Source organism: Chiloscyllium punctatum, chromosome 33, assembly GCF_047496795.1.
Source record: "Chiloscyllium punctatum isolate Juve2018m chromosome 33, sChiPun1.3, whole genome shotgun sequence".
NCBI classification, from domain to species: Eukaryota; Metazoa; Chordata; class Chondrichthyes; order Orectolobiformes; family Hemiscylliidae; genus Chiloscyllium; species Chiloscyllium punctatum.
In genome coordinates this window covers 36960578-36974455 of record NC_092771.1, presented here as the reverse complement: position 1 = coordinate 36974455, position 13878 = coordinate 36960578, and positions in this window count along the sequence as shown.

The window sequence follows — 13878 nt, the reverse complement described above, 5'->3', positions numbered from 1 at the left end:
GAAACTCAGTTTTACTTCAGGCCTTTCAGAAATTCACAGTCCCAATGGGAATAGCCAATTTGTCAGTGATACCTGTGGAGTATTTAAGTTTTAAAAATATGACGTATCAGCTTAAGTAAAGATTTTTTTGTTATTATTATGGACATGTTTGAAGTGACGGAAGGTTACTCACTCATTTAAATTCTCTTAATGGGAGTAACTAGATGAATGTAGAGAGACGTTGTGACAGGAGCCCTCAGACCCGTGGTGTGCTCCTCTTGCACAATGTGGGAAATAAGGGCCACTTCCAGTGTCCCTGACGGCTATTTGTGCAGCAAGGGTTCCCATCTGCAGCTACTGGGAAACTGCTTTTCAGAGCTGCAGCTGAGAGTGGACTCACTGTGGAGCATCTGCAATACTGAGAATGTTATGGACAGCACGTTTAGTGAGATAGTCACACTGCAGGTGAGGGTTAAACAGGCAGAAAGGGAATGGGTGAACATCAGATCGAGTAAAAGGCTCAGGAAGCGAGAACAGGAGTCCCCCGTTATCCCCTTCTCATACAGATACTGTATACCACTTGGGATTCTGTAAGGGCGGGAATGGGTGGGGTGGCTTCTCGGTAAATCAGCATCAGCCAGGTTCATGACACCACGGAGAGCTCTGCTGATCAGAACAAGAGGCCTGAGAGTGGCAGGGCTATAGTGGCAGGGGATTCAATAATCAGGGGTACAGCCAGGCACTTCTGTGCCCACAGACATGAATCGAGGATGGTATGTAATCTCCCTGGTGCCAAGATCCATGATATCATGGAGTGGCTGCAGGATATTCTGGAGCTGGAGGGTAAAAAGGCCGTGATTGTGCAACACACAGATACCAATGACATCACTAAACAGAGGGATGAGGGCCTGAAAGCTGGACTTAGGGAGAGAAGAGATGCATTAAAATGTAGCTCCTGAAATGTAATAATGTCAGACTTACTCCCAGTGCCATGTGCTAATGAGAGCAGGAATGAGAAGGCAGATCAGCTCGATGTGTGGCTGGGGAAATGGTTTTGATTCTTCAGGCACTGGGACTGTTTCTGGGTGGGACCTATACCAGCCTGACCGGTTACCCCGGGCAGAGCTGAGACAAATCTGGTGGGGGATTTTGCCAGTTCTATTGGTGAGTTTGTAACTAGTCTGGCAGGGGGATGGGAACTAAAGTGTAGGCTTAGAGGGTCAGATTCAGGACAGGGAATGGGAGGTAGAATATTAGTGATGTAGTTAGCGGCTCAGAAAGCCAAAGGAAAGGAGGATTAAACGAAGATTGAGTCCCTGTTCAGCCATCAGTCCTGACATATCAGGAATGAGAGTCAACAAAATATGGAGCTGTTTACATGTCTATGACTCTATGTGCTTCAGGAAAATGGTGGAAACCTGCAATAAAAACAAAAAGCGCTGGAGATCCTCAGCAAGTCTGTCAGCATCTGAAATGGTGACAGATGCAAGAAACATTGCAGCCTTGCAGAAATGTTTAGATGATCACACCAAGCACTGCAATATCGGTTACATGCTGAGTGCCAGAACGTGGGACTAGAATAAATAGATGTTTGATGACCAGCATGAATACGATGGGCTGGAAAGGTGACGTTTCGGGTCAGGGCTATTTATCAAGACTGACAAAGGTTCCTGACCCAAAATATCAACCGTTTTGCTCCTCTGATGCTGCCTGACCTGCTGCACCTCCCCAGATCCACATTGTACAGACTCTGACTTCCAGCATCTGCAGTCCTTAACTATCTTCACATCCCAGGACTCATCTGCTGATTCTCCTTTCCACTCTCAATAAGCAGGAGAGCCTTCCTTGGAAAAGGGGAACAAAGGTGTAAACAGTACTCCAGGTGTGGTCTCACCAAGGTCCTTCCAGAAAGGGATCCCTGTCCCCATCTTCTCCATAATGGTCATCAAGCACACATGTCTGGTGTGATCATCTAAACACTTCTTCAAGGCTGCAATGTTTCCTGCATCTGTCACCATTTCAGATGCTGCCAGACCTGCTGAGGATCTCCAGCACTTTCTGTTTTCTCTGTTATAAAGTATTGAAAGGGGGGATTTGCAGTTGAGAAATTCAAATTGAACTTCATGTTACTGGATCCGTGCCGATCTGAATATCATTGACCTTTTCATCTGGATGGAAAGGTGCTGCATTCAGTCCGTGGACGAATATTTCAAATGTCCGTGTGACTGGAAAAAGGTACTGAGACAGCGAAGTCCATGTTAGCGTGGGGACTGTGGGGAGAGATTTCATTGGTTTTTGAAAGTCTAAACAATCATGGCACATTTCCCTGGAACAGGAAAGCCACAGATTGGTTTTGTATGAGGACAATTAACCATGAAACCAGAAACACAAAAGGATTCCTGAATCATGGAAAAAGCTATGAAAATGGGATTGTTGTAATGGAGTGAATTATCCATCATTGATTGTAATCCATTGACGTTGACACATTGGTTCCAGTGCCATGGGGAAACACTGGAAATTTGATGAGTGCAGTGTAGGTTTCAGTTATTCAACTGGAAAGGTGAAGAAGAAATTTACAAGGATGATGCCAGGTCTCAGGGGTCTAAGGCACAGGGAGAGGGTCGACAAGCGAGGACTGTGAAACTGCGGGGAAATATTTTATAGAAGTGGAGAAGACCATGACAGGCATGGGTAAGGTGAATGCACTCGCTCTTTTTCCCAGGGACTCAAGGATTGGAGGGCATCAGGTTAAAGTTAGAGGAGAAAGAATACATGGGAACCTAAGGGGCAACTGTTCTACACAAAGGTGATATGTATATGGAATGAGCTGCCAGTGGAAGTGGTTGAGTGGGTATATTAACAACACGTAAAAGACATTTGGACATATACATGGATAGGAAAGTTTCAGAAGCAGATGGGCCAAGTGCAGAGAAATGGGGTTAGCGTGGATGGACATTCTGATTGGCATGGGCCAGTTTGGGACAAAGGGCCTGTCTCTGCTGCAGGACGCTATAACTCTAAGTGCATGTGCTACTTCTCCCCCTAACTCTGTTGGTATCATGGGATGTATTCCATCGGGGCAAGGAGAATTGTTTACCTTTAGCTCCATTAGCTTGCCCAGCTCTAACACTTTCATGATAATGGCTGTTTCTTGGTCCTCACCTTCCTCAGTCTCCTTATCAATTACTGGCATGTTCTTCGTGTCTGGATTAGTGGTGCTGGAAGAGCACAGCAGTTCAGGCAGCATCCAAGTAGCTTCAAACTCGACGTTTCGGGCAAAAGCCATTCATCAGGATGTTCTTCGTGTCCTCCACTGTGAAGACTAACTGCTGTGTACTCATATTCCTGAACTCTGCTGGATAGGAATAACTAGGCACAGAACTCTGAGAGGTCTTCTTTGAGTCTTTATTGATGAGACACGGCAGCTACCTGGATAGTGTACATGCAAAACGCCTTCAGGCAGCATCAGGTAACTCCCCGCCTGACCGATGTATGGCTCCCCTTCTTATACCTTTTGTGGTTTGTGACTTTGAATACAGACTGTCTCTCAATATTATCTCCATGGCAACAGCAGTTCAAAACTTAGAACTTCGAACAATAGAGCACAGAACAGGCTCTTCGGCCCACGATGTTGTGCCGAACTTCTATCCTAGATTAAGCACCCATCCAAGTACCTATCCAAATGCCGCTTAAAGGTCGCCAATGATTCTGACTCTACCACTCCCATGGGCAGCGCATTCCATGCCCCCACCACTCCCTGGGTAAAGAACCCACCCCTGACATCTCCCCTATACCTTCCACCCTTCACCTTCAATGTTTGTCCCCTTGTAGCACTCTGTTGTACCCAGGGAAAAAGTTTCTGACTGTCTACTCTATCTATTCCTCTGATCATCTTATAAACCTCTATCAAGTCACCCCTCATCCTTCGCCGTTCCAATGAGAAAAGGCCGAGAACTCTCAACCTATCCTCATACGACCTATTCTCCATTCCAGGCAACATCCTGGTAAATCTTCTCTGCACCCTCTCCAAAGCTTCCACATCTTTCCTAAAGTGAGGCGACCAGAACTACACACAGTATTCCAAATGTGGCCTAACCAAAGTCCTGTACAGCTGCAACATCACTTCACGACTCTTGAATTCAATCGCCCTGCTAATGAACGATAATACACCATAGGCCTTCTTACAAACTCTATCCACTTGAGTGGCAACTTTCAAAGATCTATGTACATAGACCCCAAGATCCCTCTGTTCCTCCACCTGACTAAGAACCCTACCATTAACCCTGTATTCCACATTCTTATTTGTTCTTCCAAAATGGACAACCTCACACTTGGCGGGGTTGAACTCCATCTGCCATTCCTCAGCCCAGCTCTGCATCATATCTAAGTCCCTTTGCAAACGACAAATGCCCTCCTCACTGTCCACAACTCCACCTATCTTCGTATCATCTGCAAATTTACTGACCCACTCTTCGACTCCCTCATCCAAGTCATTAATAAAAATTACAAACGGCAGAGGACCCAGAACTGATCCCTGCGGAACTCCACTTGTAACTGGGCTCCAGGCTGAATATTTACCATCTACCACCACTCTCTGACTTCGACCGGTTAGCCAGTTTTCTATCCAATTGGCCAAATTTCCGTCTATCCCATGCCTCCTGACTTTCCGCATAAGCCTACCATGGGGAACCTTATCAAATGCCTTACTAAAATCCATGTACAATACATCCACTGCTCTACCCTCATCCACATGCTTGGCCACCTCCTCGAAGATTTCAATAAGACTTGTAAGGCAAGACTTACCCTTCACAAATCCGTGCTGACTGTCCCTAATCAAGCAGTGTCTTTCCAGATACTCATAAATCCTATCCCTCAGTACCCTTTCCATTACTTTGCCTACCACAGAAGTAAGACGAACTGGCCTGTAATTCCCGGGGTTATCCCTATTCCCTTTTTTGAAAGGGGCACAACATTCGCTACTCTCCATTGCCCTGGTTCACCCCCGTTGACAGTGAAGACGAGAAGATCATTGCCAACGGTACTGCAATTTCCTCTCTTGCTTCCCACATAATCCTCGGATATATCCCGTCAGGCCCGGGGGACTTGTCTATCCTCAAGTTGTTCAAAATGTCCAACACATCTTCCTTCCTAACAAATATCTCTTCTAGCTTACCAGTCCGTTTCACACTCTCCTCTTCAACAATACGGTCCCTCTCATTCGTAAATACTGAAGAGAAGTACTTGTTCAAGACCTCTCCTATCTCTTCCGACTCAATTCACAATCTCCCACTACTGTCCTTGATCGGACCTACCCTCGTTCTCGTCAAGTCTAGTTCAGTTCAGCACTTTGTGGTTAAACCACACTCCCCTCCCCCACACCCCCGTGGCTCCCTCAAGTACCTGACAGGCACTTCAGTTTCAGTGGGGCTGTCTGTCGGGATGGTGATGTGCAGGAGCCGGGGTTAGGGTGGGGTGGACAAAGTTAAAAACCACACAACACCAGGTTATAGTCCGACAGGTTTATTTGGAAGTACAAGCTTTTGGGGTGTGCTGTGATTTTTAACTTGATCAGGGTTATCTCTATGTAACAGCTAAGTGCTTCAACAATTAGAGGCCATATGTTCCCCAAACAATAGGTTTCTCCCTAGCAGTGTAAACTGCTATTCTGGCCCTGGGGATAGTTACTCATCACTTTTTATCTCCAATTCCATCATGCTTTCTGTTGATCTTTGAAGTTTTTCCAATCTCTGAAATTATCCTTGGTCTTTGCCAATTTGTATGCCTTCTACTTCAATTTCATAGACTCCCTTATTTCCTTAGACATGGCAGATTACTCCTTTTTCCTACAGTCCTTCCTTTTCACTGATATATACTTTTGCTGAGAAATTTGAAAAATTTCTTTGATATTCCTCCACTGTCTTTCAACTGTCCCACAGTAAAGTCTTTACTTCCAATCTGCATTAGCCAACTCCTGCCTCATCCTATTATAGTCTCCTTTGTTTAAGCACAGTATCTTGGGATTGGATATAATCTCCTGCTTTCCATCTGTGTTCTAAATTCAACCAGACTTATGACAAGTATTTTTATCATATTATGAGGGGAGGCAATGTTAACTGGGTGTTTTGGGTTTCATTGTCAGCGACCTTGGCTTTGTAATAAAATCCAGGATAGATATTCACAACAGAGTAATCTGTACGCGGTGAATGTACTACCCAGTCTAAAACCAGAAATCACTGTCTCCCCTCAGTTTAAAATTACAAAATCATCATCTCCTACACGCTTCCTCACTACCTAAGTTTGGAACGCTAATCCACCTGACTATCCTGCTGTTTCTGCAAATATCCTTTGGTGAAGATGGTGAGTTTTGGATTCAGCTTTCTGGTTATTACCGTAAGAAGATAAGCCCTGGGCACAGGAAAGGCAATGCAGCCCTTCGAACCAGCTCCACCATTTAATACGGTAATGATTGAGCTCACCTCGGTCTCAGCTGGATTTTCCCACCTGCTCTGTCTCACACTTCAACTCATTACAAATTAAAAATCTGTATCTCTTCATTAAATTGGCTCATGTCTTGGCATCCACCGCATTTTCAATTGGGAATTCCACAGATTCACAACACATTGAGATAGGTACATTCTTCTTGATGAGAATTGAATAGAGTCCCTATAGTGCAGAAACAGGGTATTCATCCATCAATTCCACACCAACCCTATGATGAGCATCCCATTCAGACCCACCCATTCCCTGTAACCCTGCATTTCCCGTGGCTAATTGCCTAACCAGCACATGCATGGACCCTGTGAGCAATTTGGCATGACCAATCCACCTAACCTGCACATCTTTGGACTGTGGGAGGAAACTGGAGCACCGAACAAAACCATGCAGACATGGGGAGGATGTGTAAATTCCACATAGTTGTTGAATGCTGGAATCAAACCCGGGTCCCTGACGCTGTGAGGCAGCAGTGCTAGCCACTGAGCCACATCTGCTTAAAATCTGCTGCCCATTATTAACCTCTCCACTCCGCAATTGGCTGAATATATATTGTTTATGTCAGAAATCGGTGTGTATAAGCGGATGTCTCAGTAAATCCCAGTGACAGCCCACATGCCCTGTGTGTCTGAATAGATATCCTATATACAACACCCTCCAGCCCACACTTTCTTTCACTTTCCAGGGACAGGTCTCCAGAGGCTTCATGGGGACTACAACTCCCACAAGCCCTGAGGCAGGGACCACACGTGTGTGGGGAAATCCAGCACTGTACATGTACAGAATGTGGGCGCGTTTAGGATCATGTTCTTTAGGGTAACTAGCGGAAAGCATTTCACATTGTGATTGGCAGAAGAAGGGACGCATCTGCCTATAGTATTGATCAGTTGCGGGGGGGGGGGGGGGGGGGGTCAAAATGTCACTACGCCCAGATGGGACCAAGTTCCATTCGCAACTTGTCATAACACTGGGAATTGACCAATGGGAAACAAGGAAGAATCTGACCCATTCTCCCAGACTGAAGGTTCCTCTTCTGTCCAGGATCTGCCACCTCCCTTTCTGTTTCCTTTTGTTTTATTCTGCTGTTACATTATTGACTTGCAGCAACTGAAGGGAAAGGAAGTGAACCCAGAAAGGGTGCAGAGTCTAACCAGGGACGGGAAGTGGTGGCATGAATCTGTTTATCAGTAATGCTATGAGATTGGGGAGGGTGAACATTTGGGGGTAGCAGAGTCAGAATGGTTGGAGAGAGTAAGTGGGCTGGAGGGTTACAGCTTTGGAGGAAGAAAGGGGAAAAAGATATTCCAGAGAAATTAGAATTGTCTGTTCTGAATTTCTAATCTGTACATATTCCTTTATATAGGGTGCTAGATAGTGAAGATTTGCAGACTGAAATCTCAAATCACATGCAGATCGTGATTAAGTTAAACAACATTTGAAGAACCAAAGATGGAGAATCACTCGGCCAAAATCCTGCAACACTCTCCCTCCCAGCATTGTCGGTCTATCTGCGCCAAATGGACTGTGAATAGTTCAAGACAGCAGCTCACTACCATCTTCTCCAGGGTAACGAGAGATGGGGAATAAATGCTGGCTGAGACCGTGATGCCCATATCCTGGAAACGGTTTCTATCTCTAGTTGCTGAAACCCAGTTGATGTTACTGCAGGATGATGAGGGACGCTGAGTGCATCCTCCAGGAGGGAGCACCATCACATTACCCCTGCCTGCACCCACACAGTAACACCGCAACGCCATTGGAACAAAAGGCAGTGAAGCTAAATGAGGACTTAGATATAGTTCTTCAAGGTAAAGTCACGAAAGGGGATTGGAACACAGCAGGAACAGGAGACTGAGCTGGATGGTCAGCTGTTTCCCATTGAATGGTGGAGAAGGATTGAAAGGCTGAATGGCATCCTGCTGCTATCTCCCAGGTATGTATATAGTCATGGAGCCCGGGTAGGAAGAAGTAGGCAGGGCAGGGATTCTCCAGGAGATTGCACTTCCACAACAGTTTTCAGTGAGGAATGGTTTGATGGATTTTATTTAACATTTATCTTTAACACAAGGTTTGTAAATTTTGGCTTTAAAATGTGGTAAAAGCTTTTTGCACCACAAATAAAATTAAAGAAAATAAATTGAACTGTCTGAATATAACTGTTTTAAAGCTTTCAACCTCTGTAAAACAAAAATCCTGTCTATTCCAAGACGCCATCACTTTCCAGCTACTCACACTCCAGGGAAATATTCCCTCGCTGTCTGAACCTTTGGTTTGATTTAACAGCTTTTCAGTTCTCGTTCTGTCAGCTGTGAAGCGTTCTTTTTCCCCATTTTTCCAACCCAGAAATGTGAACACAGCAACCTTCCCACCATCAAAATCATCATTATGCCATTTTCCTTTTGGTTAACATATAATCACCAGCAGTGCAAAAGTGAGGACTGCAGATGTTGGGAAACAGAGCCGAGATTAGAGTGGTGCTGGAAAAGGCCTTTTGCCAAAACATTGATTTCCCAGCTCCTCTGATCCTGCCTGACCTGCTGTGCTTTTCCAGCACCACACTAATCTAGACATATCACCAGCAGTAAACCATTTGTGTAACCAATTGAATATGTCCAAACAAAGCCCATTACGGTCCAAGCAAACCATTACAAGTGACAAAGTGAGCAGGGACTAAATCAAAGTAGAGTTGGGGGGAGGGGGTCAGCGGTGGAGATAAAGTACTGTATCCCCTACGGTGCCCACCTCTATCTAAAGGCATCGAGAGCATTGATCCATACTACATGCTCCTTCTCCAAGGATACCCTGCTGTGGAGCTTTTATCCTCAATCATAGAATAAAATCGCTACAGTGTGGGAGGAGAGCATTGGCCCATCAGACCCCACTGACCATCCGAAGAACATCACGCCCAGAGCACTCTATCACTGTTACACTGCATTTCCCATGGCTGATCCACCTAGTCTGCACAATCCTGGATACTGTGGACAAGTTAGCACGACTGATCCATCTGACCTGCACATCTCTGGGCTGTGGGAGGAAACCAGAGCACCTGGAGGGGACAACACTATCATGGGGAGAATGTGGGAACTCCACACAGGCCGTTGACCAAGGCTGGACTCAAACCTTGTGCCTGATGCTCTGAAGCAGCCGTGCTACAGTCACAATTTAAATCAAAGCAGATGATCCCTGCTCATTGTCACATTGCTGTTTGTGGAGACTTACTGCCCAGAGTTACATCCTGAGGTTCAGAGATTGGCAATGTAAGTTCGGTCAACTCCAGCCCAATTAATGTGGTTGACAACCACAACAACAATTCTCCAACAGTGTCATCATGTACAAGGTGCAGTCCTGTCTCTGATGAACAGTAACTGCAGAATCTGAGACCTACAGTGATGTGTGAACTCTACCCCACACGGAGCAGGGGGATGACCACTTCCCTGTGTGCACTCACTAGTCTCTCAATCGTGTTGAGGACGCAGCAAATCCCTTGTCTCACAGAGAGGTGAACAGCTCCTACCCAGAGTGAACACGCTGGAGTCTCGGAGGCAGGATGAATCACTTAATCCCTTCTCCCACACTAAGCATCTGAATTGTCTCTCCCCTGTCTGGACTCCTTGAGGTCTCAGCAGGAGGGATGAATCACTGAATCCCTTCTCCCACACTGACCACCTGAATGGCCTCTTCCCCGTGTGTGGGCTCACTGGGGTCTCAGCAGGAGGGATGAATCACTGAATCCCTTCTACCACATTGACCACCTGAATGGCCTCTTCCCCGTGTGTGGGCTCACTGGGGACTCCGCAGGTGCTGCATTTGAGTGAATCTCCCTCCACACTGGGAGCAAGCGAATGATATTTTCCCCAGAGTGAGCTCGCTGGTGTTTCAGCAGGACAGAGGACTGAGTGATTCCTTGCCCCCACACTGAGAAGGTGAATGGGCCCTCCCCAGTGGGAATGCATTAATGTCTCCGCTGGTGAGAGATTTGAATGAATCCTTTCTCACACATGGAGCAGGTGAAGGGTCTAAATCCACTGTGCCATCTCTGGTGCCTCAGCAGATTGTAAGATCGAGTAAATCCCTTCCCATACGTGGGGCAGGTGAACGGCCTCTCCGCAGTGTGACTGTCGGTGACTGTCCCGCTGGTAGGGGTAAGTGAATTCGTAATTATGATTGAGTACGTCTTCCTGTTTTCTCAGTTATTATTGACAATCTCATTCCCTTCGCACCAGAACCTATTCCAGTGTTACAGAAACAGCAGAATGGTCAGCTGCAACTGGTCACCTGACTGATCACTGGACACGAATGGTTCACTCTCCACAGATGCTGCCCGACCTACTGAATTTTTCCAGCAATTTCTGATTTTGTTTCTGATGTCCCAGCATTTGCAGATGTTTCGTTTTCCAATACTCATCTTGTCTGTTGCAGAGGAGTTTATTGTTGAAATTAGAGAGGTTTGAAAGTTGTACGTTAGGTCACACATCAGCTATGATCATCATGAATGGCAGAGCAGAGTTGAGGGGCTGAATGGCTTCCTCCTGTTCCAATCCATCAGCAGCTTGTGGTAACATTTCCCCTCACTGCTCACTTCACCTCCATGTCGAACACACTGTTACTGACTGAACAAACCTCCTGTGTTTGAACTAAACCCGCTAATGTTCAGTGGCTCCCTCTCCTGTCATCCGGGTTTAACTCTCATCATGGAATGCTGTCTTGTATTACTGCAGGAATGCCCACAAGGACTAATCCTGGAGTCTGTATCCACTGGGATCCACAATCACAGTTTATTTCCTTCTTCCTCTTTCATTCTGACATTGAACTCTCGGTTTCAATCCATTCTCCTGTCATGCTCTTCAACGTGCCCATGTGGGTGGACGAGAGGCAACTGGGATTTAAAGAAGGGAAGTGGGGATTAGGCGGAAGCACAAGGAGAGCTGACAGCAAAGACAGTTCTCATTGTAATGGCAGAGTTTCTCCGTGACCCAGTGAGTGGCGAGACACCTGAGTTTGTGGGGGAAGACATTCAATCAGGGATTTGGTCAGACACACAGACATTGACCTGTCCATCTGATTGTTAACTCAGATAGATAGAAAGAAAGATGCACATTTAGATAGCACCTTTGATGATCTAGTGCAATGAAACATGCTTCCAACCCAATGATTTCAACCACAAATCTCTGACAACACAGACTCAAAGCTTTCTACTTGTACCAGGCTGTTTCTGAGCCGCCTCTTTTCTTGAGAAAAGCGTTTTGAGCTATTCAGCATTTCCTGGTGATTATAACCGCTAAGTTCCTGTAAGATTTGTGACGGAACCTTTACTTCCCTGTTCCTTGTGAGTGATGAAAGGAGCAGAAACAGTTCCTGACCTGTGAGGGGTTTCGGTTGGAGTATTTATATTTACTAATCCATTCCCACCCTCTCATACAGTGTGAAATTGATGTAAAGCTGAAGGGAAGGAGTGAGTGAGCACCCACAGAATCATATGTGTGAGTTGAATGAACCTGGCATGAGGAAAATTGGACAACACTCGCAACTAGTTAGAATCACAGAATCTAGTGGGTGCAGAAAGAGTCTATTCAGCCCATCGTGTCTGCAATGACCTGCTCACCCACCCTACCCCCATAACCCCACATTAACCATGGCTAGCCCAACCCACATAAATTGCACACTGCAGCCACGTTAGCATGGCCAATCCAGTAACATTACACATCTGTGGGAGGGTCACAAATTACATCCAAATGCTCGGAATTGTGGATGAAGGTTCACAAATACTTGACTCTGACACAAATGCTCTGCTTTTCAAAATAAAATCAGGGGGAAACTGCAACCGGAATGATTTCTGATTATCTCAGGAGGAAGAGAATTCAAAACTCGTGCCATTGACCCAGGGGCGCAGTGAGAGTTACAGAGGTCTGGGACCCATCAGAACTGTAACAGGTTGTGAGCAAGGTGGAGATGAGACAAGGACATAGACAGTCTGTCACACTGGGGAAGGCAGGAGAGATTAAATAGCAGAAATGGTCGACCCCCAAGGTCACGGGGGAGAGAATTAGGATGGGAAAGAAACAAGGAAACAAGGTGTGCAGCTGTCAAAGGAATATGTTAAAAACAGATTACAAAAGCATAGAGGGCAGAGTACAGTCTGAAATTGTTGCTCTCAATGGTGAGTACAAAAAGCTGTAAAGCCTGGGGAGTTTACAGCCAACACATACTCAGGATTGGCCAAGTGGCCTCCAACTGTGCTGTAACTTTCTGATAATTTTTTTCTGACATTTATAGTTAAAGTCTGATGACGCTAGTAACTTTTCAAATTGGACTGGAGTTGAGACACTACAGTTGGAGCTCCTCTTCTCGCCAGTTCCTTTCATTTCTCCTTTTTAAAAATTCCTTTCTCTCTTACTCTCCACTTTTCAGACTCTGACACAAGTGTCTCAACATCGAATCATGACAATTTTTTTTAAAAGAACATGTCTCCACAAGAAAACCAATGGAGGAAAATATATTATTCTTGCATCAACTGCATTTTTAATCAAAAACAATCCTGTTCAATAAACACTGTCTTTGTTTTTCCTTCAATTCTATCAAGCGAGCTATTATATTTGATCCCTCAGTTTACCGATCTTAATAAATATCCAATCAATTTCAGAACAACATTCTGACAAAGTATTGAACCAATTTATCTGTTTAGGTTTTAGCATTAGTTATTAAGTCATTACCATTACAATAATTGCATAATAATTGGTCTGGGTAACAAGTATACTGAGGTTCACAATTTAATTTATTGACTCTTTGAAAAATGGTACAGTATATCCTTTTTTTTCAGGATTCTAACCGTAATTATTAAAGAATTTGCATGACAATAATTATTATATGGTTTAGTTTATCTTGCTAACAACTACAGTGAAGTTTATATTTGAATTTAATCCAATCTTCCCTAGTACCTATACAGTAATATAAAAATCCATTTTATTTCCAATCACACACCTACAAAAGAATCCATTATTTCTGATGCAACACACACTGTTAAAAATATGACTTTTGCTCATTTGAATTTTTTTTTTATTTTTGAGTGCGAGCAGCAGCTAAGGTAAGACTGTTTGTTTTAAAAGTACTTACCAGTAGCGGGCAGCGGTGTTTTTTTTTCACTCTCTCTTCACAGAAAGAGCGGGAGCAGCAGGGGGAAGTGACGACGACCAGAGAGGCAGCCGAGACCCGGAAGCAGGTAGAGCGTAAGCTTACCTGTGTAGGTTTTTCTCTTAACTTGCGAATGGCTCCCCTTAATGTTCTAGATACACAATTTAAGTACGATATTAGCCATAACACACTGAAACAATATTTGAACTCCAGAGAGGAAGAACTCGAAATGCAAATCGCTGAGCATCAATGAAAAAAGAGTCTTAGAGCCTAAGAATA